Raw genomic sequence first — 13,999 nt, forward strand, 5'->3', positions numbered from 1 at the left:
AGCAGCGATGGAGAAAGCCCTGTCCCCCCAGGATCTGAGTTTAGTCCGGATGTGGGGGGATAGGAGATTGGCAGCGGCAGAGCGGAGGGTGCAGGTGGGAGTGTGCCTGTGGAGGAGGTCGGTCAGGTAGGATGGGGCCAGGTTATGGAGGGCTTTGTAGGTTATGAGGAGGATTTTGTACTGGATTCTCTGGGGGATGGGGAGCCAGTGGAGTTTATAAAGGACGGGGGTGATATGGTCACGGATCGAGGTGTGTGTGAGTAGACGGGCAGCGGAGTTTTGAATGTATTGAAGTTTATTGATGATTTTTGAGGGTGCGCCATAGAGGAGGCTGTTGCAGTAGTCCAGACGGGAGGTGATGAAGGCGTGGATGAGGGTTTCTGCAGTTGTGGAGGAGAGGGATGGACGGAGACGGGCAATGTTTTTGAGGTGGAAGAAGGCTGTCTTTGTGATGTGTTTGATGTGTTTGTCGAAGGAGAGGGTTTGATCAAGGATGATTCCAAGATTCCGGATGTGAGGTGAGGTGGATACTGGGAGACCATCAATGTTGAGGATGATGGTTTTGGGTGGATTTGGTGAGCATTTTTGGACCAATGATGATGATTTCAGATTTGTTGCAATTGAGTTTGAGGAACGTACAAGAGGGGCCGAAGGGCCTGCCTTCATGCTGCACGACTCTGTAACTAACACAATAGACAATAGACGCAGGAGGAGGCCATTCGGCCCTTCGAGCCAGCACCGCCATTCAATGTGATCATGGCTGATCATTCTCAATCAGTACCCCGTTCCTGCCTTCTCCCCATACCCCCTGACTCCGCTATCCTTAACAGCTCTATCTAGCTCTCTCTTGAATGCATTCACAGAATTGGCCTCCACTGCCTTCTGAGAGGCCTGGACAGAGAGGATGTGGAGAGGACGTTTCCACTAGTGGGAGAGTCTAGGACCAGAGCGCACAGCCTCAGAATTAAAGGACGTTCTTTTGAGGAAGGAGATGAGGAGGAATTTCTTCAGTCAGAGGGCGGTGAATCTGTGGAATTCTTTGCCACAGAAGGCAGTGGAGGCCACAGGTCAGTGGATAGATTCTTGATTAGTATGGGTGTCAGGGGTTATGGGGAGAAGGCAGGAGAATGGGGTTGGGAGGGAGAGATAGATCAGCCGTGATTGGATGGTGGGGTTGACTCGATGGGCCGAATGGCCTAATTCTCCTCCTATCTCTTATGGTGGGGGTAGAGTTGATAGTGGTGTTTAAGGGCCTTTTAGATGGACACATGGATCTGCAGGGGATGCAGGGACGTGAGAATTGGTCTCGTCATTGTGTTCGGCATGGACATTGTGGGCCGAAGGGCCTGGACTCTCCCACTAGTGGAAACATCCTCTCCACATCCACTCGATCCAAGACCATGTATTATCTTTCCGCTGGCTGGATAGCACGCAACTAAAAGCTTTTCATTGTACAGTACCTCAGTACACGTGACAATAAACTAAACACAACTCAGACACACAAGGATGAGAGGGGATCTTATTGAAACATATAAGATTATTAAGGGGTTGGACAGGCTAGAGGCAGGAAACATGTTCCCAATGATGGGGGAGTCCAGAACCAGGGGCCACACAGTTTAAGAATAAGGGGTAGGCCATTTAGAACGGAGATGAGGAAAAACTTTTTCACCCAGAGAGTTGTGAATCTGTGGAATTCTCTGCCACAGAAGGCAGTGGAGGCCAATTCTCTGGATGCATTCAAGAGAGAGCTAGATAGAGCTCTTAAAGATAGCGGAGTCAGGGGATATGGGGAGAAGGCAGGAACGGGGTACTGATTGTGGATGATCAGCCATGATCACGGTGAATGGCGGTGCTGGCTCGAAGGGCCGAATGGCCTCCTCCTGCACCTACTGTCTATTGTATAAAATGCGACTCAGCGGGTCAGGCAGCATCTCGGGAGAGAAGGAATGGGTGACGTTTCGGGTTGAGACCCTTCTTCAGTCTGAAGAAGGGTCTCGACCCGAAACGTCGCCCATTCCTTCTCTCCAGAGATGCTGCCTGACCCGCTGAGTTACTCCAGCACTCTGTGAAACGTCCCCTATCCATGTTCTCCACAGATGCTGCCTGACCCGCTGAGTTACTCCAGCACTCTGTGAAACGTCCCCTATCCATGTTCTCCACAGATGCTGCCTGACCCGCTGAGTTACTCCAGCACTCTGTGAAACGTCACCTATCCATGTTCTCCACAGGTGCTGCCTGACCCGCTGAGTTACTCCAGCACTCTGTGTCTACCTTGGATTTTAACCAGCACCTGTAGTTTTTTCCCTAAACAGAACCTATCGTAAGCCAGTGGCAAAGCTTTGGATTTGACCCAAGGGGTTTCAGTAAGTAGCATTGTGTGGCAATGAAGGCTGGGTGTGACAGGAAGCTGGATGTGGGCAGGTAATGTGAGAGGGAGTACACATAAACACAGCGTGCAGACTGGAGTCAGTCAGGCTGCAATCTCCCACACATGACTCAGTGGAGGACACTTGCTCTAGCGTACGCTGATGACGTGGTTTCTGTTTCCCCGAAGCCTTCCTGTGACCTTTGTTGTCAGTAGTGGGAGTCAGCACGTCCAACCTACGTCAGCAAGCTCACACCATGATTCACGGACTGTGTGTGTGTCCGTGTGTCCCGGAGTACTGTTTAGTTCAGATAGACACAGAGTGCTGGAGTAACTCAGCGGGTCAGGCAGCATCTGTGGAGAACATGGATAGGTGACGTTTCACAGAGTGCTGGAGTAACTCAGCGGGTCAGGCAGCATCAGTGGAGAACATGGATAGGTGACGTTATGACTCCAACCCCGTTTTCACATGATAATAAACTAAACTAAACTGAAGTGAGAATGTACAAACTCCGTACAGAACAGCACCCGTAGTACAGGCCCAGTGCTGACAAACGCTCATCACAGGTTAACCCACTCATTCCTGGGATCATTCTTGTAAACCTCCTCTGGACCCTCTCCAGAGCCAGCACATCCTTCCTCAGATATGGGGCCCAAAACTGCTCACAATATTCCAAATGGGGCCTGACCAGCGCCTTATAGAGCCTCAGCACAATGTCCGTGCTCAACATGATGCCAGGGTAAACCAATCTTAAACCAAAAGTTAGAGAGAGCTCTTAATGATAGCGGAGTCAGGGGATACGAGGAGAGGGCAGGCACGGGGTACTGAGTGTGGATGGTCAGCCATGATCACTGTGAATGGTGGTGCTGGCTCGAAGGGCCGAATGGCCTCCTCCTGCACCTAGTGTCTATTGTCTAGTCTGCTCTGCCTGCAAGTGATCCATGTCCCTCCATTCCCTGCATATCCATGTGCCTGTCTAAAAGCCTCTTAAACACCGATATCGTATCTGCCTCCACCCCCAGCCCTGGCAGCACGTTCCAGGCCCCCACCCCCCTCTGCCTGTGAAAAAAAAACTAGCCCCTCACATCTCCTTTAAACTTTCTATACAATATACAAATCCTGGGTTCAAAAGCAACCGTGAGAGGAGTCCTCTCTCGTGACGATTTTATATAGACAATAGGTGCAGGAGGAGGATACGATCCCCTCTCATCCTTCTAAATTCCAGTGTATACAAGCCTAGTCGCTCCAGTCTTTCAACATACGACAGTCCCGCCATTCCGAGAATTAACCTAGTGAACTTACGCTGCATGCCCTCAATAGCATATTAATCATACAACCGTTCCTCATGAATATCACCAAGTGGCAGAATGTACCAAGCTTAAAATAACCTGCAGTGACAATGCACAACTCAAATTAGGTGAACGGGAATCAGTGGAAACGCCAGACACTACAGATGCTGGAATCTCAATCAGAACTCAAAGTGCTGGAGGAACTCAGTGGGTCAGGCAGACTAACGAAGGAAGGGTCTCGACCCAAAAGGTCACCCGATTAAAACAAAAAGGAACAGGTGACGTTTCGGGTCGAGACCCTTATTCACAACAGGTGCAGGAGGAGGCCATTTGGCCCTTCGATCCAGCACCGCCATTCAATGTGATCATGGCTGATCATTCTCAATCAGTACCCCGTTCCTGCCTTCTCCCCATACCCCCTGACTCCGCTATCCTTAAGAGCTCTATCTAACTCTCTCTTGAATGCATTCAGAGAATTGGCCTCCACTGCCTTCTGAGGCAGAGAATTCCACAGATCCACAACTCTCTGGGTGAAAAGGTTTTTCCTCATCTCCGTTCAAAAAATGGCCTACCCCTTATTCTTAAACTGTGGCCGCTGGTTCTGGACTCCCCCAACATTGGGAACATGTTTCCTGCATCTTGCTTGTCCAATCCCTTAATAATCTTATCTGTTTCAATGAGATCAGGGGTCTCTCAGTCTTAGTCCTGCTCTCAGTCTGAAGAAGGGTCTTGAGCCGAAACGTCACCCATTCCTTCTCTCCAGAGATGCTGCCTGTTTCGCTGAGTTACTCCAGTCTGTTTAAACCAGCATCTGCTGTTCCTTCCTACACATCAGCATCTTAGTTTTGGTTTAGTTTACAGATACAGCACAGAAACAGGCCCTTCGGCCCACCGAGTCCGCGCCGACCAGCGATCCCCGCACTCCAATACTATCCTACACACACTAGCGTGAATTTACAATTTTACCACTTAAACTACAAACCTGCACGTCTTTGGAGTCTGGGAGGAAACCGAAGATCTCGGAGAAAACCCACGCAGGTCACGGGGAGAACGTACAAACTCCGTACAGACAGCGCCCGTAGTCAGGATGGAACCCGGGTCTCCGGCGCTGTGAGGCAGCAACTCTACCGCTGGGCCACCTCTATGCTTTCTTTCATCTGTCATTCTTAGCAATGATTCCGTTATAAAATATTTCCAGGATTTACAGGACATTAAGTTCTCTTTTTTAAATTTCTCAGAATTGACTTATATGGGCTTGGAATGAGTTAGTTAATGCACCACAAGAAGGATTAATTAACCCCCTGTAGGAAGGAACTGCAGATGCTGGTTTCAATCGAAGATAGACACAAAAAGCCAGAGTAACTCAGCGGGTCAGGCAGCATCTGCAGAATGGAGTCCAGAACCAGGGGCCCCAGTTTAAGAATAAGGGGTAGGCCATTTAGAACGGAGATGAGGAAAAACTTTTTCAGTCAGAGAGTTGTGAATCTGTGGAATTCTCTGCCTCAGAAGGCAGTAGAGGCCAATTCTCTGAATGCATTCAAGAGAGAGCTAGTTAGAGCTCTTAAGGATAGCGGAGTCAGGGGGGGTATGGGGAGAAGGCAGGAACGGGGTACTGATTGAGAATGATCAGCCATGATCATATTGAATGGCCATGCTGGCTCGACGGGCCCAATGGCCTCCTCCTGCACCTATTGTCTATCTGTGGAGAACATGGATAGGTGACATTTCACAGAGTGCTGGAGTAACTCAGCGGGTCAGGCAGCATCTGTGGAGAACATGGATAGGTGACGTTTCAGAGTGCTGGAGTAACTCAGTGGGTCAGGCAGCATCAGAGAAGGAATGGGTGAGGTTTTGGGGTCGAGACCATTCTTTGCGCTGATGAGTAACATGAGTAACAGTAAGATGAGGAGTTCTAGTATTTCGGTGTGAGGTTGGGGCCTACACCCCACAAGGCAAGGAACTGAACCATGGGGCAGCATCTGGTCTGGGTTAAGGCCAGGGCTGGCAAAATCCCCAGAGGGGATTGCCCTGTTGCCACTGGAACGCAGCATCTAGTAAAACATTAAAACATTCCTTTATGGGCGGTCACGGTGCCGCGGCGGTAGAGTTGCCGCCTTACAGCGAATGCAGCGCCGGAGACCCGGGTTCCATCCCGACTACGGGCGCCGTCTGTACGGAGTTTGCACGTTCTCCCCGTGACCTGCGTGGGTTTTCTCCGGGTGCTCCGGTTTCCTCCCACACTCCAAAGACGTGCAGGTTTGTGGGTCAATTGGCTTGGTATATTTGTAAATTGCCCCTAGTGGGTGTAGGGTAGTGTTAGTGTGCAGGGATCGCTGGGCGGCGTGGGCCGAGGGGCCTGTTTCCACGCCGACCAGCGAAACTAAACTCAAATTAAAACCTCCTACTGTATTTCGATTAGGCAGTTTACACCCCAGCGGCATGAACATTGACTTCTCTAACTTCAAATAGTCCTTGCTTTCCCTCTCTCTCCATCCCCTCCCCCTTCCCAGTTCTCCGACCGGTCTGACTGTCTCCGACTACATTCTTTCTCTGTTTGCTTTGTCGTTACCTTCTCCCAGCTAACAATGATCATTGTTATTGAACTTGGTCCCTTTCCACACCTTACACATCCTTATCTCTAAGTCTCCCTCTCCCCTGACTCGCAGTCTGAGGAAGGGTCTCAACACGAAACGTCACCTATCCATGTTCTCCAGAGATGCTGCCTGACCCGCTGAGTTACTCCAGCACTCTGTGAAACGTCACCTATCCATGTTCTCCACAGATGCTGCCTGACCCGCTGAGTTACTCCAGCACTCTGTGAAACGTCACCTATCCATGTTCTCCACAGATGCTGCCTGACCCGCTGAGTTACTCCAGCGTTTGGTGACCATCTACTATAAACTGGGCAGAGTATTTTCTTCCATTGCCACTGCTCTCTACCGGGTGGAATTTGCACTCCATTAAAGACGGGTCTCCGAAAAAAAAATCCTTTCTACCCTGAGCAGATTGCCAAAGAACATTTTGTTCCTTGGCTCCATTTAAAACTGTCTGTTTTAGTAAAAATAAACAGTGGAACAAATAGAGGCCGCAGGAATGCTGGGCTGGTGATAAGTCTCACACTCCAGTCTGAACAGGGAAGTACAAGTTTCACCAAACACAGAGAGGTTTCATGTTCCCTTTGAAGGAACATAGCGCTGTACAGCAGCAGATCAGGCCCTTCGGCCCACACCGTCCGTGCCGAACCTGAAGCCAAGGCACAACTTCATCCGTGATAGGAGCCGAACGAGGCCAATCACGGCTGATCTCTCTCTCCCTCCTAACCCCATTCTCCTGCCTTCTCCCCATAACCCCTGACACCCGTACTGATCAAGAATCTATCTACCACCGGGTCAGCCATGATCACAATGAATGGCTCGAAGGGCCATTCCCCTGCACCTGTTTTCTATGTTAAAAATATCCATTGACTTGCCTTCTGTGGCAATGAATTCCACAGATTCACCACCCTCTGACTAAAGATCTCCTTCCTAAAGGAACGTCCTTTAATTCTGTGCCCTCTGGTCCTAGACTCTCCCACTAGTGGAAACATCCTCTCCACATCCACTCTATCCAGGCCGCTCACTATTCAACCATCACTTATCTGCAATGAAAATAAACTGCAGATGCTAGTTTATACCGAAGATAGACACAGAGTGCTGGAGTAACTCAGCAGATCAGGCAGCATCTGTGGAGAACATGGATAGGTGACGTTTCACAGAGTGCTGGAGTAACTCAGCGGGTCAGGCAGCATCTGTGGAGAGAAGGAATGGGTGACGTTTCGAGTCGGGTCCGAAGAAGGGTCTCGACCCGAAACGTCACCCATTCCTTCTCTCCAGAGATGCTGCCTGTCCCGCTGAGTTACTTCAGCGTTTTGTGTCTATCTTCAATGTACCCTCTGTCTGTACAGGGTGTTCAGAACAGTGATAAACCATTAGGTTCTAAATGACAGAGAACCACTGTGTGAAGTTATCTGGACTCCAAGATACATTCCCGGTTTCAATTATATTCAGTACCATTTGTCATAGAGTGATACAGCGTGTAAACAGGCCCTTCGGCCCAACTCACCCCACACCGGCCAACAATGTCCCAGCTACACTAGTCCCACCTGCCTGCGCTTGGCCCATATCCCTCCAAACCTGTCTTATCCATGTACCTGTCCAACTGTTTCTTAAATGATGGGATAGTCCCAGCCTCAACTACCTCCTCTGACAGCTCGTTCCATACACCCACCACCCTCTGTGTGAAAAAGTTACCCCTCGGATTCCTGGTAAATCTTTTCCCCTTCACTGTAAACCCATGTCCTCTGGTCCTCGATTCACCTCCTCTGGGCAAGAGACTCTGTGCGTCTACCCGATCTATTCCACTCGTGTTTTCATTCACTAAGGGCGGTCACGGTGGTGCAGCGGTAGAGTTGCTGCCTCACTGCGCCGGAGACCCGGGTTCGATCCCTACCACGGGCGCTGTCTGTACGGAGTTTGTACGTTCTCCCTGTGACCTGCATGGGTTTTCTCCGAGATCTTCGGTTTCCTCCCGCACTCCAAAGACTTACAAAAGTTTGAAGAGTAAGAAAATAACTGCAGATGCTGGTATAAATCAAAGGTATTTATTCACAAAATGCTGGAGTAACTCAGCAGGTCAGGCAGCATCTCGGGAGAGAAGGAATGGGTGACATTTAGGGTCGAGACCCTTCTTCAGTCTGAAGAGAGGTCTCGACCCGAAACGTCGCCCATTCCTTCTCTCCCGAGATGCTGCCTGACCTGCTGAGTTACCCCAGCATTTTGTGTACAAAAGTTTGAAGGTTAATTGGCTTCGGTAAAATTGTAAATTGCCCCTAGTGTGTGCAGCATGGTGTTAGTGTGCGGGGATCGCTGGTCGGCATGGACCCGGTGGGCCGAAGGGCCTGTGTGCGCGCTGTATCTCTAAAACTAAACATTGGAAGTAATTGAGTGGAAAGTTTGTTCTCTGGTGCACAAGAAATTCACAGTGTCAACAGCGATTACTGAAGGAACAAAAGTCACAATCTTTAAAGATCTCCCTCACAACCCCACACATGTAACATGTTTAGTTACACATATGCCAGGACTAGAGGGTGTGAGCTACAGGGAGAGGTTGAGCAGGCTGGGTCTCTATTCCATGGAGCGCAGGAGGATGAGGGGAGATCTTATAGAGGTGCACAAAATCATCAGAGGAATAGATCGGGTAGATGCACAGAGTCTCTTGCCCAGAGTAGGGGAATCGAGGACCAGAGGACATGGGTTTACAGTGAAGGGGAAAAGAGTTAGTAGGAACCCGAGGGGCAATTTCTTCACACAGAGGGTGGTGGGTGTATGGAACGAGCTGCCAGAGGAGGTAGTTGAGGCTGGGACTATAACAAAGTTTAAAAGGCAATTAGACAGGTACATGGATAGGACTCTGCGTGAAAAAGATTTTCCTCATCTCAGTCCTAAATGGCCTGCCCCTTATTCTTAAACAGTGATTCCCCCAACATTGGGAAAAGTTTTCCTGCATCTAGCCTGTCCTATACTTTAAGAATTTTATATGTTTCTATAAGATCCCCTCTCATCCTTCTAAATTCCAGTGTAGACAAGCCTAGTTGCTCCAGCTTTTCAACATATGACAGTCCCGCCATTCCGGGAATTAATCCAGTAAACCTACGCTGCACGTCCTCAATAGCAAGAATATCCTTCCTCAAATTTGGAGACCAAAACTGCACACAGTACTCCAGGTGCGGTCTCACTAGGGCCCTGTACAACTGCAGAAGGACCTCTTTGCTCCTATACTCAACTCCTCTTGTTATGAAGGCCAACATTCCATTGGCTTTCTTCACTGCCTGCTGTACCTGCATGCTTCCTTTCAGTGACTGATGCACTAGGACACCCAGATCTCGTTGTACGTCCCCATTTCCTAACTTGACACCATTCAGATAATAATCTGCCTTCCTATTCTTACCACCAAAGTGGATAACCTCACACTTATCCACATTAAACTGCATCTGCCATGCATCCGCCCACTCACACAACCTTTCATCATATGTCAGTCCCGCCATTCCGGGAATTAACCTAGTAAAGCTACGCTGCACGCCCTCAATAGCAAGGATGTCCTTCCTCTAATTAGGAGACCAAAACTGCACACAGTACTCCAGGTGTGGTCTCACCAGTGCCCTGGACAACTGCAGTGGGACCTCCTTGCTCCTAAACTCAAATTCTCTCGCTATGAAGGCCAACATGCCCTTTGGAGTGCGGGAGGAAAGCAGAGCACCCGGGGAAACCCCACGCAGGTCACGGGGGAGAACGTACAAACTCCGTACAGACAGCGCCCGTGGTCGGGATGGAACCCGGGTCTCCGGCGCTGCATACGCTGTAAGGCAGCAACTCTACCGCTGCGCCACCGCTCCACAATGTTCATTATAGTGGAACTTAACATCCAAAACGCGCGGCATAACTCTTTGAAACTGGAGTTGGTCCCAGCTGCAGAGGCTTTGTGTAGGTGTGGCTGGACTAGAAGATAAACCTGTTTCACTGCAAACCGAAGGTCACTGCCAGAGAGAGACATTTGCTCAGTTTAGTTTAGTTTAGTTTAGTTTAGAGATACAGCGCGGAAAAACAGGCCCTTCGGCCCACCGGGTCCGCGCCGACCAGCGATCCCCGCACACTAACACTATCCTACACCCACTAGGGACAATTTACAAATATACCAAGGCCAATTAACCTACAAACCCGCACGTCTTTAGAGTGTGGGAGGAAACCGGAGCACCCGGAGAAAACCCACGCAGGTCACGGGGAGAACGTACAAACTCCGTACAGACAGCGCCCGTAGTCGGGATCGAATTGAAAAGATGAAAAAGAAAGGCACAGAGTGCTGGAGTAACTCAGCGGGTCAGGCAGCATCTGTGGAGAACATGGATAGGTGACGTTTCACAGAGTGCTGGAGTAACTCAGCGGGTCAGGCAGCATCTGTGGAGAACATGGATAGGTGACGTTTCACAGAGTGCTGGAGTAACTCAGCGGGTCAGGCAGCATCTGTGGAGAACATGGATAGGTGACGTTTCACAGAGTGCTGGAGTAACTCAGCGGGTCAGGCAGCATCTGTGGAGAACATGGATAGGTGACGTTTCACAGAGTGCTGGAGTAACTCAGCGGGTCAGGCAGCATCTGTGGAGAACATGGATAGGTGACGTTTCACAGAGTGCTGGAGTAACTCAGCGGGTCGGGCAGCATCTCCGTGAAAGGTCACCTATCCATGTTCTCCAGAGACGCTGAGTTACTCCAGCACTCTGCGCCTTTTTTTTGTTGGTAAAACAGTGTCTGCATTTTCTTACCTCTGGTGCAGAAAATGAGATACTGGTAGAGAGACAGAGAAACAAAAAATCTATGTGTTCGATGATTAATTTTGTTGTTTATCACCCATCAAATAGCCTCATAAATCATCTGCCTTGCTCACCAGCAACATCTTCCGTTAAAAGGCACACTATGGGGGTTGTGGAAGAGCTAGTGTGGAGACAATGCAGGCCTCAGGCTATGTGATCCGTAACTGGAAATGCAGATACAGAACACAACACTAAAGCACTGGTGAAACGTATTGTGGCCTTAATAAAACTACCAACATTGCATTGTACAAGTACCGCGTAACATTTAATAAAAATGTCAAGATTTAGTTCAGAGATACAGCACGGAAACAGGCCCCTTCGACCCACCGGGTCCACGCCGACCAGCGATCCCTGCACACTAACACTATCCTGCACACACGAGGGACAATCTTTACATCCTATTAACCTACAAACCTGCACGTCTTTGGAGTGCGGGAGGAAACCGAAGATCTCGGGGAAAAAACCCACACAGGTCACGGGGAGAACGTGCAAACTCCGTACAGACGGCGCCCGTAGTCGGGATGGAACCCGGGTCTCCGGCGCTGCTTTCGCTGTAAGGTGGCAACTCTACCGCTGCGCCACCGTGACCGCCCAACTTCTCCGAATAAGATCAATCGGAACAGTACAACATAGGAACAGGCCCTTCGGCCCACAATGTCTGTGCCCAACATGATGCCAAGACAAGTTCATCAGTGATAGGAGCAGAATTGGGCCATTCGGCCCATCGAGTCTACTCCGCCATTCAATCACGGCTGACCTATCTCTCCGTCCTAACCCCATTCTCCTGCCTTCTCCCCATAACCCCTGACACCCGCACTAATCAACAATCTATCTATCTCTGTCTTAAATATATCCACTGACTTGGCCTCCACAGCCTTCTGTGGCAGAGAATTCCACAGATTCACCGCCCTCTGACTAAAGAGATTCCTCCTCATCTCCTTCCTGAAAGAACGTCCTTTAATTCTGAGGCTGTGCCCTCTGGTCCTAGACTCTCCCACTAGTGGAAACATCCTCTCCACATCCACTCTATCCAGGCCGCTCACTATTCTGTACGTTTCAATGAGATCCCCCCTCATTCTTCTAAACTCCAGCGAGTACAGGCCCAGTGCCCACAAACACTCATCATATATTAACCCACTCATTCCTGGGATCATTCTTGTAAACCTCCTCTGGACCCTCTCCAGAGCCAGCACATCCTTCCTCAGATATGGGGCCCAAAGTTGTTCACAATATTCCAAATGGGGCCTGACCAGCGCCTTGTACAGCCTCAGCATTACATCCCTGTCCTTGTGTACAAACCCTCTCGAAATAACTGTTAGCATTGTGTTTGCTTTCTTTACTACCGATTCGACTTGCAGATGTTACCTGGATGTTACCTGGGCTTGTGGGCTTGAGTTACAGGGACAGGTTGCACAGGCTGGGTCTTGTTACCTTGGAGTGCAGGAGGCTGAGGGGGTGATGTGTGTAGAAAGGAACTGCAGATGCTGGTTTAAACCGAAGTCAGACACAAACAGCAGGAGTAGCTCAATGGAGTTGGCTGCGCCTAACGGCTGCGGCTCTCTGGCAGTCTGTTGTCTTTTTTTCTTTTTTTTTGTTTGTGTCGGTGTTGGGATGGTTTTTGTTTCTGTTTTTGGCTGTGTATGTGTGGTGGGGGTGTGTGGTGGGGGTGTGGGGTGGGGTGGGGGGGGTGGGGCGGGGGGAAACCTTTATTTTATTAGGTCTCTTCCCCGGGGCGCGGCTCGGCTGCGGGCCTTAACATTGCCGGCGCAGCTCGGCTGCGGGACGTTTCAGTGCCCGGTGCGGCTCGGCTGCGGGCCTTAACATTGCCGGCGCAGCTCGGCTGCGGGACGTTTCAGTGCCCGGTGCGGCTCGGCCGCTGGACTTAACATCGCCCGGTGCGGCCGCGGGACGTTTCAGTGCCCGGTGCGGCTCGGCCGCGGGACGTTTCAGTGCCCGGTGCGGCTCGGCCGCGGGACGTTTCAGTGCCCGGTGCGGCTCGGCCGCTGGACTTAACATCGCCCGGTGTGGCCGCGGGACGTTTCAGTGCCCGGTGTGGCCGCGGGACGTTTCAGTGCCCGGTGCGGCTCGGCCGCGGGACGTTTCAATGCCCGGTGCGGCTTGGCCGCTGGACTTAACATCGCCCGGTGTGGCCGCGGGACGTTTCAGTGCCCGGTGCGGCTCGGCCGCTGGACTTAACATCGTCAGCGCTGTTCGGCCGCGGGACGTTTCAGTGCCCGGTGCGGCTCGGCCGTTGGACTTAACATCGCCCGGCGTGGCCGCGGGACGTTTCGGTGCCCGGGGCGGCTCGGCCGGGGGGGCCTTCCATCCCCTTGCGGGGGCTGTGCGTGTCGGTTGCCTCGGTAGGGGTCGAGCTGCCTGTCCGTGGGTGCGGGGGGAAGAGAGAGGAAGTTTTGTTGCCTCCATCACAGTGAGGGGGTGTTTGGAGTCACTGTGATGGATGTTTGTGTTGGGGTCGGGTGTCCTGTGTTCTTTTCTTTTTTGCTGTATTTTGTGTGACTGCTGAAATTTCGCTCGGTGTTGTGCCGAGTGACAATAAAGTGTTGTTATGGTTATGTTATGTTATGTTATGGGTCAGACTGCATCCCTGGAGAAAAGGTGACATTTAGGGTCGAGACCATTCTTCACTCCAGACCCAAAATGCCACCTGTTTCTTTTCTCCAAAGAAGCTGTCTGACCTGCTGAGTTTCTCCAGCTATTTGTGTCTATCTCAGGCTGAAACATAGAAAATAGGTGCAGGAGGGGGCCATTCGGCCCTTCGAGCCAGCACCGCCATTCATTGTGATCATGGCCGATCGTTCACAATCAGTAACCCGTGCCTGCCTTCTCCCCATACCCCTTGATTCCACTAGCCCCTAGAGCTCTATCTAACTCTCTTTTAAATCCATCCAGTGAATTGGCCTCCACTGCCCTCTGTGGCAGAG

This window comes from Rhinoraja longicauda, chromosome 4, assembly GCF_053455715.1.
Source record: "Rhinoraja longicauda isolate Sanriku21f chromosome 4, sRhiLon1.1, whole genome shotgun sequence".
NCBI lineage: Eukaryota > Metazoa > Chordata > Chondrichthyes > Rajiformes > Arhynchobatidae > Rhinoraja > Rhinoraja longicauda.